This window comes from Artibeus jamaicensis, unplaced genomic scaffold, assembly GCF_021234435.1.
Source record: "Artibeus jamaicensis isolate MK-2021 breed Jamaican fruit bat unplaced genomic scaffold, CSHL_Jam_final contig_233, whole genome shotgun sequence".
NCBI classification, from domain to species: Eukaryota; Metazoa; Chordata; class Mammalia; order Chiroptera; family Phyllostomidae; genus Artibeus; species Artibeus jamaicensis.
This window is the reverse complement of record NW_026521486.1, coordinates 65,078,592-65,088,967: the sequence shown is the minus strand read 5'-3', so window position 1 is coordinate 65,088,967 and position 10,376 is coordinate 65,078,592. Positions and strand designations below refer to the sequence as shown.

Here is a 10,376-nt window from a genome sequence, read left to right as displayed (position 1 = left end):
GCACACGAGTGCAGCTTCTCTTGCTAGTGAGAGGGAAGGGCCCGTGGTCCAGTCCCCATTTCCATACAACCCAGAATGATTTCCTGGTGTCATTTTTGAATTATCCTGTTTCTCACTCTATAATGTTTCCTTTTCCACTCTTTACCACTCTAGTCACCCACTTCATTAATCAAACACTCTTTCATTTATCAAATAGGGTACTGAATGCTATAAAGGACAAAAAGAAGTGACCTCCATCCCCTGGAAGTTTGGAATGTACTTTCAATGACAGTACTTAGTGATGATAAAGTGTCACATTCATTTGTTTGTTTAAAAAATAAAACAAGCAATATCATAAAGTAGTATACTAAGTATCCTGGGAACTCATGCCAGAAGGGAATTGCTTCTGACTCAGGTAGACAAGATTTCTAGGAGAAAGTAGAATTCAGCTACATTTGAGAAGATGGCTAAGGTTTCTGTGGGCACACAAGGAGAAAGCTCATGAATAACTCATGATGATAGAGAGCTTAACAGGTTCAGCAAAGGGCATCCAGTAGAGGTAGACTGAAACACAGAAGGGGAGGGGAAAGCAGAGAGAAAAGGGGAAGTAGGAGGTTGAGACTATACTGTAGAACCTTGAAAGGGTTGCTGAGTAGTTTTAACTTCTCTCAATAGGTTTTGATTAGGGAATAATTTGGTCAAAACTGGTAGTGGCAATGCACATTATCTCTGAAAGGGGTGTTTGGAAGCATATCTATTTATTAAGAAAAAGAAACTATGTTAACTGCTTCATATGCATTATTTCATTTAATCCTCACTATAACTCTATGAGATAGGTCTTATTAACCTAATTTCTTAGGATAGAAAACTGATTATCCCCTAAACTCTCCTTATGAAATAAACTTAGGAGAGTTTATTTCATAAAGTCATACTGGAGAGAAATGCTATAGCCATCTCTCAAATCCAGGTCTTTTTTACTCTAAAGACTGTACTTGTATAATAGAGGTATATAATATAATAGAGGTCTATTGCCTCTATTATAATACTGCCAGTTGGATTCTATCCATCTCCAAGGAGGAGATGCTGTGCATCTGATCTAAGAGGAGCATTACTTCAGGAAGGCTAAAGTAATTACTTCAGAAAGCAATAAATGAATGCATCAATAAGTAAAAAATCTCTCTCTCCTTTTCTCTTTCTTTATAAAATCAATTTTAAAAAAGGAATATTTACTACCTAGAGAGGTTGAACCAGAAAGACTCTGGATCTGGAGACCCGTAAGGATTCAGTAAAAGCCTATATATTGAACAATGAGGTCCCTTTTATACCAGCTCTAGAGAGCGGCTGTCAGGCATACAGTACCTCATCTTCAGACTGAAGATTACAGCATTCACCTCTGGAGCTACTGAATTCCCAGGAGAAAAGCGTTTGGGGAGAGAGAGCAAGAAAACATCCAGAGCCCTGCTGAATCAACCTGCCTGTGCACAGAGGTTCTAACCAATTTTTTATGGCCTCACCCTTTTTATTGCCTCACCCACTGGACAGGGGGCAGTACCCCTAGTACCATAAATAATGCAGTTGGGTTTCCCACATTTGGGGAGATATCAAGGGTAAGCACATACAGAGTGGAATGGATAAGCCTCGCCCTCAGAAAACCACCTTCAGAAATTTGGGATCTCCCCTGCCAGGTAAGTATATTACCTAACTCCACCAACGTCACCAGATATTCAAGGAAAGATTCTAATACAAAACACTATGGGTAAGCATAAGTTATTGGTACAAGGTCGGGGTCTGGGAGAGATTTATTTCAAAATTGACCTACCTAGAAGTTCCCGATTCCCTTCCAGTGTCAGTTCCTCCCGGCTCACACCTCACCTACCCTGTGGAACTTCTCTGAGCCCTGAGCCTTTGAGGAGAATTGATCACTCACCTGGCCAGGCCACCATACCTTTTATACCTCTATTACAGCACCAATCACCTTATAGTCCCTGCTATTTCAATAACTGGGGCAAGGACCTTCTTAAACACTGTTTCCTCAGTTCCTAGCATATAATAAGTACTCAGTGCAGGATTACAGAATGAATGCATGTTTGTATGAATGAACGATGAAGTAAGGAAAGAACTTATTTCTCCACCTACTGTAGTGATCTTTCCTAAATATTAAGTGGATATAGATAGATATTAAGAGCAATTGAGAGAGAGAAGAGAGAGAACTCTGTCCCTTAACCATGAGAGACCTGCCCAAACATGATACCATGGAGAACCTACAAGAACCAGTTACAGACAACACTCAATGCTTTACATCTTCACCCACAGTGATCTGCTGATCTGATCCATCTGTATTATTCTCTGGCCTCATTTCAGGCCCTGGCTTATGTATACTTTAGCCTGCCTCTTTGTTTTAGTGAACAATTTGACCCCCTCCACACGCATATTGATTTGGATTCTCCTAATCACCTTTACCCACCTTCTCTGCCAACTTCTGCTAATCCTGAAGGCACGTAAGATCTCTACCTCTCAAATGGCCAGCCCCACTAGCATGATCTGGGAACTTGTTAGAAATGCAGAACTTCAGGCCCCAAAACTACTGAATCAAAATCAAAATTCTAAGATTCTGAATTGATTTGTATGCACATTAAAGGTGCAGAAGCTTTAAATCTTTTACAAACCACTGCTCCTGCTCATGATTTTCCTCTCTATCTTGTCTCCTGCTATTCTCAAGACATCAACATCCCTTACATTAGTTATCTATGAAATCACCCCAACTTACCAGCTTAGAACAACAAAAACTTATATTTCACAGTTTCTGTGCCTCAGGAATCTGGGCAACACTCACCTGGATCCTCTGGCTCAGGGTCTCTCACAAGGCTGCAATCAAGGTGTCAGCTGAGGCTGCAGCCATCTAAGGCTGGGTTGGGGGGTAGCCACTCTGAGTTCACTCATGTGGTTGTTGACAGGCCTCAGGTCCTCTTGGGCTGTTGTACTGAGGGCCTCAGGTTCCCACTGGCTGATAGCCAGAGACCTCTCTCAATTCCTGGCCTGATTGGTCTGTCCATTGGGCATCTCACAATATGGCAGCTGACTTCATAGAGCGAACAACTGACCAAGCAAGATGGAAGCTAGATTCCTTTTGTAACATAATCTCAGAAGTGACAGCCCATCATTTGTGCCTTACTTATCTGTTAGAGGTAAGTCACAAGGTCCAGTCTGCTCTCAGGGGAGGGGGTCATACAAGGGTGTGAGTAACAGGGCTGGGGAATCATTGGAGGCTATCTTAGAGACTGTGTATCAGGGTCTCCAACCTGTCACCCACAGGCCGCATGTGGCCCAGGATGGCCATGTATGTAGCCCAACACAAAATCACAAGTTTACTTAAAACCTTTTTTTTTCTTTGCTCATCAGTTTTTGTTAGTGTTTGTCTATTTACTGTGTGGCCCAAGAAAACGCTTCTTCCTGTGTGGCCCGGAGACACCAAAAGTTTGGACACTACTGTTAGAGAATACTCTACTACATCTGTGTTTGCTTTTCATCTAAAAACTTGGCTAACTAATTTCACTTCAGTTACACATATGTATGGCCATACCTAGGACCTCAACACCACTTGAAATTTTACATTCTCCAAACTTTCTCCTTCTGTGATTCTTGTCCTTGTATATGTGCACGTACTTTGTGTCTTGACTACAACTTATTTCTTCTACTTGTTCTACACCTTCACTCCTATTATTCCTTCCTTCACAGCAAACATGACTCCCTCCCCCTTTCAGCCTTTTTTGTTCTAATCTATTAATGCCCTTCCAGGCCAGCTGTAAGCAATACTCAGTGTTTTATGTTACACAGCCAAACGTGGCTAGTTATGCATGGTCTTATTGAAAACCTAGAAACACCCGTGGTCACCCATTTAATTTGTGGGATTGCCCCCATTTCTTCTTCCACTCTAGGGAAAACCTAGCATTCTTTGGTTTTCTTCCATTTCTGGACTTTTGAGCATCCCTGAAGGAAATCACCCAGTCATGCTGATTGGCTTTACTATAAATGTATGCTATCTAACTTCATCTGCACGCCTCTCCTCCACACTGCACTCCTGTAGAATTAATCCAGCAGCATTTTCAAAAACATTCTCATTCTAGGAAGGGCAGATAAAGTGCTTCTCAGATAAGATCAAATTCAAGGAGTTCATCATCACCAAGCCCTTATTATATGAAATGTTAAAGGGACTTTACCTAAGAAAAAGAAGATAAAAAAAATGAACAGTGAAAGGACAGCAAACTCACAGTTATTAACAACCACACCTAAAACTAAAGCAAACTAAGAGGACAGCTAGATCAGGAGTGGAACCACAGAAATGAAGATCACATGGAGGGTTAGCAACAGGGGAGTGGGAGGAGGAGAAGGGGGGAGAAGGTACAGAGAATAAGTAGCATAGATGGTAGGTAGAAAATAGATGGGGGGAGGGTAAGAATAGCATGGGAAATATAGAATCTAAAGAACTTGAGACACGTGGTCATAAACTAAAGGGGGGTGGGGGAAGGGTGTGCAGGGTGGAGGGGAATGAAGGGGGGAAATAGAACAACTGTAATGGCATAATTAATAAAATGTATTTTTAAAAATTTTTTTAATTAAAAAAAAACATTCTCATTCTCTTCAAGTCCCCAAACCCACCTTCACTATTCTTGATCTGCCTTTAGCCTTCTTCAACTCAAAGGCCATTTCCCAGTTTGGCTATCTCCACTTTAGAATGCTCTCATCTCCGTGCTCATTATATTTTGTCCCTCTATCTCAGAAATGGGCACCGATCAGTCTTTTTGGATCTCAACTCTTCACCTGTTCTTATCCTCTATCCTACTTCACTTCTTTGACTTTGTTCACCAGTTCCTCCCTCTCTCTCCATATCACCTCCTTTCAGCTCATGTTCACAGTAAAAGCAACATTGGCTCAATTTCCACCTCAGGCTACTACTTCGTTATTTTCTTTCTACCACTTGTATATTTAATTTTATTATCATTTCAAATATAAACAAAAGTATATTTGAAATATATTGGCATAATAGATACCAATATACTTGCACGTAGGTTTGACACTTTGTCATGTTTGCATCATACTTGTTTTCCTGAAGCATTTTAAATAAAGTTATGGACATAATGACATTTAACCCCTAAATACTTTAGAATACATCTCTTAAAAATATGATTATCACAGTTAATAGAACTTATAATTATGCCCTCATATTATGGAACAGACTATATTCACCTTTTCCAAGGGACACAAAAAATGTGTTTTATGGTTGTTTTTTCAAATCAGAATTCAATTCAAGACCATGTGTTTCTCAGGGAGTTGTATGGCTTAGCTTAATTCACTTTTAATTTCAACAATGCTCCCTTTCCTCTTTTTAAAAAATTTTTTTAAATTTATTGATTTGTGAGAGAGAGAGAAAAATATCAATTTGTTGTTCCACTTATTGATGGTTTCATTGGTTGATTCTTATATGTGCCCTGACCAGGGATCAAACTCACAACCTTGGTGCATTGGGACGATGCTCTAACCAAATGAACTACCTGGCCAGGGCTCCCTTTCCTCTTTTTCATGGCATTGAATTGTTGAACCGAACCCATTGTCTAACTAATGTCCCACCTCTGGATTTGTCTGATTGTTTCTTTTTTCTTTTTTGCTGTTATTTCACATGTTCTTCTACCCCTTATTTATTGGAAACCAGTAGACTTCAATTTAAATTAAACATTTCTTGTCAGGAATATTCGTAGTTAATGCCACATACTTTTTATTGCATCACGTTTTAGATTTGCCTCACTTTTAGAGACGCTAACATTGATTACTGAGTTGAGGCCACAGCCAGATCTCACTGGTATTGTTACTTTTTTTTTTAACTTAAAAAAATTTTTCTCCCATTTTATTTTTATGTATTCTTATTGCACTATAGTTGACTTTTTTTACTTTCCATCAGCAAATAAATCCATGGAGTGATACTTTGGCACCATGTAATGCCAAAATTTTTTAAGACTGTCATATTGCTACCTCATACTCCATTCCCTGATTCTTCTTCCTCCCCCACTAGAATAAAACTTTTCTGTAGAAGATCATTAGTGACTTTTTTAATCATTAAAAGCCTCTGGCTTCTCACGAAGATGGCACTGAAGGCAAAGAAGGAAGTTCTTGCTCCTTACCCTCCCTAGGCTGAAGCCAGAGCATAGGCTTCGACGGCCAAGAAGGTACTGCTGGAAAGTATCCCCGGCCATGAAGAGAAAGATCTGAGTATTATCCACTATCCAGTAGCCCCAGACAGTGCAGCTAAGCAAACAGCTCAAATATTCTTGGAAGAGCTCCTCAAGAGAAATAAGCTTGACCACTATGCCATCATTGAGGACACCTTGACCACTGAATCAGCCATGAAGATAGAAGGCAACATATTTGTGTTTATTATGGATATCGAGGTCAATAAGCACCAGATCAACCAGGCAGTGAAAAAACTCTATGACATTGATGTGGCCAAGGTCAACACCATCATCAGGACTGATGGAGAGAGGAGGGTGTTATGTTATACTGGCTCCTGACTATAATGCTTTGAAACTTGCCAACAAAACAGAAATCATCTAAACTGAGTTGAGCTGGCCAATTCTAAACATAATTTTTCTTACCATGTTAAAAAAATAAAAATAAATCCAAGAGCCTTTGCTCATCTTCCTATAGCCTTCTGAAACATTTTATACTAGTATATACTTTTTAAGAATTTCTTTTCCCTGTCTTTCATGAAGTTTCTTATTATTTTAAGTACTTCTTCCTCTACTTATTTACATTTTTATTGAATATTTTTATTCTTTTGACCCTAAAGAGTTTCCAGGTTCTATTTTCAGTCTTCAACTTGGTCTCTATAATGCTCCTTCCCTTTAATAATCTTACCCACTTCCACAGCTCAGGCAGATTGCTCTAAAAATGGGTATCTCTAGCTCAACATTCTATAAATTGTTGATATTTCCACCTCAACCAGTCCCATCAGGCATAACTTAAACTTAATCAGCATAAAGGTAAAGTCATCTTCCTCTGTACCTCCACTGTTCCAATATAGGAGTTTCCATTCATTCAGTGTTTACATTGTTATGCTTGTGTAAAAAATTGTTCACTGTTGATACATGTAGTGTATTATGATCATACTTCCTTTTACATAAGAATCATTATGATAATTGCCTTATTTTTGTGTTTGCTTTGTCTTAGAATACAAATCTAATTAGAGTTCAAATCTTCGGTTTTCCTCTGTGGGAAGAGAACTTGCAAACTGGCCAACATAAATACATTTCTCATTGTAAATAATTAAATCGATTTTTTGATACAAATCAGACCCACATGAGTTTGGGATGCACCAGCCAGTTTTTCTTGGACCCAATAAAGCCAGGATAAGCCAAGACTGAGGATCCAGACTTACAAAGACAGAAACCCCAGGGAAATCTAGAAGGGCTCCTAACCATCACCCTATTCCTCATCTCCATGTAAAGAAGATTCCATTACTGATTGCATTGTTTACTGAAAAGTACAAAAGGCACAGCACCTTATGATTCAGGAGGAGGGGAGAAGCCTGAAAGAAAACTAGGAAAAGACCTAATGAACACATTTGAATAGATGCTAAAGTTCGGGTACTTCAACCAGCTGCCTGCATTCATAGTGAGGCTTCGGCACGGTGCTTTCATGGCTTTAACCACCGCAAATACAGTACAAGGAAGAGAATTTGGTGAACTGCTCCTGAGGCCTGTTTGAAACTGTACATAAGGTCAGTGTGACATCACACACATTCTGCTTGATCGAGTCTTACCAGTTTTTCTCTCAGTTACTAGGGCAATTCTTTCCTGCTCTGAGTCCTCACCGGCCTTGAACTGCAGCGGCAGCAATAATCGGTGTAACTACAGGCCCAGTGCGCATGTGCGTGTATGACCACACCAAGCAAAGGTGCCATTGGCCGCCATGCCGCCCAACCCCGCTCTGACTTCCCTTGACCCAGACACTACATCCCCACCCGAACCTGTCACTGTGTCCTTAGCCCACCGTGATAAACTGAGGTCTTAAAGTTTTAAGCTCCATGTCTTATCTCCATGTCTGGCTTACTCTTCACAGTAGAAATTCCTATGTGAGCGGCCCCAGAAGAAAAGCCCAAAGGCATTATTTTCCACATTTAAATTTTTATGTCACACTTAAACAGAAGATCGAATTTATACACAACGCCAAACATTGTATCACTTTTTGTTACTGTCTAAGCTTTGTCAGCATATATGTGCATATTTTTACAGAGTTGAACCAGGGTATTCATTATCCTGTTTATTATACTTATTCCATATTTACTTTCCTGAGACACACATTCAGGCACACATTCATGCTTCAGCGTAGACCAGATTCTTATTATTCAAAGTAGGTGCAGGGTGTTCAGTGTATTGATAGAGTAGGATTTGCTTAACCCTGCTGATTATTCTTGGGATTGGGGCTGTTTCCAGTTTTTTAATATCATAAATAAAGCTGTTACCTATATCCTTATACAAATTGCTCTTTTTCTTTTAGGCTATTAACTTGGAACACATTTCCCCAAGGGAGAAAGAATAAGCCAATGGGTGGACAGTGAGGAAGTGCTGAAGGATTACAAGCAGAGAGGAGACATGATCAGATTTTCAACTTGCAAGGCCTGTTCAGAGAGGACCATGCCCATCACAGGGTTTGGGAAACACTAGATGAGGTTGACAAGGTGCAAGAACAATAAAGAAATTATGCTGATACAGATTATTCTCACTCAGAATTTTGTCAGGAAGTCTAATTATCAAAGTCTAATCAGTGTTCATTGACGATCATCAATCAATTTAATCACAAGCTCAAAGCATTTTTTCCCAGGTTCTTATTTTATCTTTGCATGCTAAAGATAATGCAGAGCCACAAGAAGCAGTGAGTTTCAATGGCTAACCATTAAAAACAGACCTATCCTTAATCCTGTGGACAAATACCTGTCTCTGGAACCCAGGCCTACCTTGGAAGCACGGACGTGGCCCACTCTGAAGCTTGACTATCTCTGTGATCTGAAAAGAAGACACTATCTAGTCTAGACACTGGCTTAAGGGCCAGCTCACATTCCTCTTCTCTCTTTTCATTTTATCCATTGTACTCCTCTTATTACATTGAAACACTGTTTTTGTTTATCTCTCTACTCTTAAGTGCTCAAAATGCCCTGGCTTTACCATCTCTGGGCTCTATTTTCTGCTCTGGTAATTAAGGAGCTGATCTTGTTGGTCTCTTCCAGCCTTTGCAACTTGGACCTCAGGGCTTCTATGGTTCTGTTTTCTCTCTCTCTCTGGATGGCATAGACCAGTTTGGCTCCCACCCAGTGTCTTGTTGCTTCAATTTCCCTAAACCATTAATCACTGGTTCTTTAGGGAAATCTTTGTCAAGGTGTGGCATCGGAATCACCTTAGGCATGGTAAAATGCAGATTCCTGGGCTCCAGGCCTGCTTATTCAGAATCTCAGGTTAAGCCCTAGAAGCTGCTTTATAAGAGACAAACATGTATTTGATACCATATGGTCCTGGACCAAACTGTGAAACTCGCCCTCAAGTAACCTCTCCCTGCAAATTCCTTCATTTTTCACCTTCCTAGTAGTTATCTCTTATTCTTCAAGGTTCTGCTTCTAAAACAGGTCTAAACAGTCACATCAAAGACAGTAAGTTCACACGATACGACTGGCAGGCATCAGAGAGTTAAGTACACAAGGAAGACCTTTTCAATCCCATTGATTCTCTGTCCTTTCTGGTATGCGACTGACTCATCTACTGCCGTTAGGGCTGACATTAAATCTGGCATTAGAAGGCTGCCGTGGGGCAGGGAGAACTGTGTCTCCCTGCCCCAAATACATGAGTTTTTTTTAACCTTTTAACTTTTTTAATTTACTGATTTTAGAGAGGGAGAGGAAGGGAGGGAGAGAGAAAGAGAGAAACATTGATTTGTTGTTCCACTTATTTATGCATTCGTTGGTTCATTCTTGTATGTGCCTGGACCAGGGATCAAACCTGCAATCTGTTGCATCAGGACGATGCTCTAACCAACTGAGCTACCCAGCCAAGACCTAAATACGTATGTTGAATTATAATTCTCGGTACTTTAGAATGTGGCCTTATTTGGAAATAGGGTTATTTACAGATGTGATTAGTTAAATAAGATGGGGTTATGAAGTGGGCTGAACCTCTAATCTAATTTGACTGGTACTTTATATAAATGGAAAATTTAGGAAGAAATAGACATGCAGGCTAGGGAGAACATCGTGTGAACGTAAAGGCAGAGGTCAAGGTGACACATCTACAGGTTAAGAAACAGCGGAGATTGCCCTGACCAGTGTGGCTCAGTTGGCTGGGCATCGTTCCACAAAGCAA

General features: G+C 40.1%; 2 pseudogenes; one reads left to right on the top strand and one right to left on the bottom strand.

Annotated features, from left to right (window-relative positions):
• Positions 1-1,518: 1,518 nt before the first annotated feature.
• On the bottom strand, positions 1,519-1,672 carry LOC119039438 (uncharacterized; annotated as a pseudogene).
• A 4,441-nt stretch (positions 1,673-6,113) lies between these two features.
• LOC119039402 (60S ribosomal protein L23a-like) lies at positions 6,114-6,582 on the top strand (annotated as a pseudogene).
• Positions 6,583-10,376: the final 3,794 nt, after the last annotated feature.